Raw genomic sequence first — 3800 nt, forward strand, 5'->3', positions numbered from 1 at the left:
ACTGAGGAGACTGTGCAGGGCATCTTGTCAGGGGAGGAGAACTGGGAGGGCCTTAAATGGCAGGGGCAGATTCTCAGAGGTAAAAGAGGTGATACAGACCTGAGTGCCAACAGGGGACCCCGAGTCCCATCCCCTTGCAGCACTACAAAGAGTGGCCACTGGGCAGCTGGCATGGCTGACCAGGCCTAAATTCTCATTCACCAGAGCACTGGCACCTCCAGGCAGAGGTCAAGGACATCTCAGTCACTGCCAGTGAGGATCCAAGACTATAGGCAGGACTAAGAAGGGCCCTAGAACTAACCCTGCTTCTGGGGGATGTGGGCAGCAGCCCACACCAGCACACGCTGAGATGGTGTCTCTCATCCACCCAGAGGGTTGGAGGGTTGAAGTTAGATCGAGGTGAACTTAAAGCTGAAAAGAGAGCAATGTGATATTTTTGCACATCCAGACTTGTGCATTAAGATCCAAACCAGCTATGCTTTATTTTCAGAATTGGGATACAGAAAAGCAGGGTAGAAGCCAATTCAAGGCAAACCAAAAACACTTCTGTCAGCAGAAGAGACAGTGAGCCAGAGAGTAGGAGGAGTAAGCGACCCAGTGTTTTTCTCCTGGCTCTGTTTTGTCTCCTGACTAGACCTAATTATGCTTGTCATCTGCATCAGAAGGATGGGGCTAAGATTAACAAGTTAATGTGGGTAAAAGCTCTTGGAGCTCAGTAGATGAAAAGAGATCTAATTAGCGAGGCCAGCAGTGACCGCAGGCAGGCCCGTCCAGGGTGGGCTCCGCCCCCTGGACTCACCAGAAAGCTGGCTAGAGCTCCTGGGAGGGGTTTCTGCAAATTCTGCCTAACCCTGCAGCAAGCACTCATAGAAGAACCTTCCATGTTTTCCTTCAGCCCTAGAATTCGGTGACTTTTCATGGGTGCAGGAAAAAATGTGTGCACATCTCTCAGCTGACGTGGAAAAGGAAAAGACACAACCATCATCCTTTGTTTCTCAACACGGACTGATGTGTCTGAACAGGGGTTAATGATACACAGAGGTCAAGTGAGTACCATGAGGGACACAAGGTCAATCCTGACTGCCACTTACTAGGTGGGAGAATTTAGGCCACACATTCAATACCCTTGAGGCTCTGGCTCATCCTTGGCCCAAATGGGGATAATACTTCCTACCTCAGAGTTACAAAGCTTAGATTTGTTCACACTGGACGCGAATAAGTGCGTTTTAAAATTAGTGGTCCAGTGGTTAAGAATCTGCCTGCCAGTGCGGGAGATATGGGTTCAATTCCTGCTCCTGGAAGATCCCACATGCCTCAGGGCAACTAAGCCCTGTGACACAGCTACTAACCCTGCATTCTGCAGCAAGAGAAGCCACCACAGTGAGAAGCCCACGTAAGACAACTAGAGAAAGCCCGCAAACAGCAATGATGACCCAGCACGGCCAAAAATTAAATGAGTAAAAAGTAAAATAATAATAAAAGAAAATGAATGTTAATCAGTCATAGTGGTGCCTGGAATATAATAGCTGCTTGAAATATTGACTGGATTGAACTCTCTCATTCAACAAAAACTTGTTGAATTATCTATTATGGGCCAGGGGGATTGGGCATTGTATATCTTGGGTGTACTATGATGAGCCACAGACACACCTCGGCCCTCTAGAGCTGACGTGTATATCAGACAATAACCTCCATAAACTCTCCCATCTTCCCCCAGTGTCTTCCTTCTTCTCTTAAAAGACTTGAGAACATTTTTTAATTAAAAAAAAAAAAAAAGCCTAAAACCTGCTCACAGGTATATCTGCCTAAAAGAAAAAGACAATTGAATCTACTCTAAGAATTAAAGGGGATTTTTTTAGAACACCCCAAATCAGCCAAGAATTTTAAAGTGCAAATGCTGGAGTAAATTTTGTAACCTTTCCCCTTCAGCTACATGGCATGTTATCCAGAGTTTCACCTGTTATGTAAATGGGAGCCTGGTTGGCTTGGATATGGGGGAAGAGTTTGTCCTGTGACTGTGAAAAGGACTGGTTCTCACTGGCCCCGCTCCTTCCGGGCACTCACTTATCAGTCCTGCGGCAGAGCACATGTTTGTGTAAATATTTAGCTAATGGCTGTCTCCCCCACTGGGCAGTGACCTGCAGGAGGGCAGCGTCCCTGACTGGGGTTCCTGGCAGCCTGATGCTGCCTTCTACACCTGGGCTCAGGGCAAGCAGCATTCCCTGAAGTTTTCCTGCAGGAACCTTACAAAGTGGAACTCTTACCAAGTGCTTTTTGCACATGTAGAACATGTAGCACGGGAGGATTCCTGACGCGCCAGCAATTCTACAGCTAGGGAGGAGGTGGGCGAGGAGCAGAGCTGCGACTCAGAGCATACAGCCATGCTCGCCCGCCCACCGTGCTGACAGATGTCAGGTGGCTATGTACAGGATGGGAGAGGTGGTGCGAGGGTTTTTCTGCAGAGCTGCGTGCTCAGGTACAGCAGGGCCCACATGCTAGGCCTGTGGGCGTCAGCTGCTGTGGCTCAGAACGGGCCCAGGAACACTGTGTGGTGCGGGCTCGTCTCTACCCGTTAGCTGAACAACCTTGGGCAAGTTACCTCATATTTCGAAGTCTCGGTTTCCTGTTTGCAAAATGGCAATTTAAGAAAACAAACCAGTAAATCAAAACCAAATGAGATATTACCTCACACTCTTTGGGATGGCTACTATTAAAAAAAAAAAAAAAAAGGAAAAGGAAAAAAGAACAGCTATAGGCAAGGATGTGGAGAATGTGGAATTCTTGTGTGCTAGCAGTGGGAATGGGGCAGCTGCTACAGAGGAGGGTTTGGGATTTCCTGAAAAAAATTAGAAGTAGAATAACCATATATGATCCAGCATTTCTACTTCTGAGTATATACCCAAAAGAATTGAAAGCAGGAACTCAAAAAGATATCTGTACACCTAGGTTCATAGCAGCATTATTCACAAGAGTCAAGAGGTCAAAACAACCAAGCATCCATCAAGGATGGATGGGTAAACAAACTGTGATCTATACACATAATGGAATATTATTCAGCCTCAAAAAGGAAAAAAATTCTGACACATACTCCAACATGGATGAAACCTGAAGACACTGAAAGTGAAAGTGAAGTTGCTCAGTCATGTCCGACTCTTTGCGACCCCATGGACTGCAGCCTGCCAGGCTCCTCTGTCCATGGGATTTTCCAGGCAACAATACTGGAGTGGGCTGCCATTTCCTTCTCCAGGGGATCTTCCCAACCCAGGGATCAAACCCAGGTCTCCTGCATTGTAGGCAGATGCTTTTACCATCTGAGCCACCAGGGAAGTCCCTAATGCCAAGTGAAATAAGCTGGTCACAAAAAACTAATACCATATAATCCCATTTATATAAGGTACTTAAAGTAGTCAAGTTCATAGAGACAGAAAGTGGAGGAGTGGTTGCCAGATGTGGGGGGCAGAGAATGGGATGTTGTTCAGTGGATATAGAGATAAGTTTTGCAAGCTGAAAAAAGACATCCACAACAATGTGAGACTTCACACTTAAATGCTGGACTCCACACTTAAAAACAGCCAAGAAGGTAAATTTTATGTTATGTGTATCTTACCACAATTTTTTTTTTTTTAAAGAAAGAAAAAAACAAATGAATCTACCAGGAGGAGTCGAGAAGATTAAGTCTGGCACATCAACTGTATGGAATGAAGAGGTTAAAGCCCAAATACCTTAGAATCTACCTCAGACTGCACTTAAGAGAGGGTTTCTATACCTTTACCTCTAAAGAAGTGCCGAGCATTGCAAGA

This window comes from Bos taurus, chromosome 3, assembly GCF_002263795.3.
Source record: "Bos taurus isolate L1 Dominette 01449 registration number 42190680 breed Hereford chromosome 3, ARS-UCD2.0, whole genome shotgun sequence".
Lineage (NCBI taxonomy): Eukaryota > Metazoa > Chordata > Mammalia > Artiodactyla > Bovidae > Bos > Bos taurus.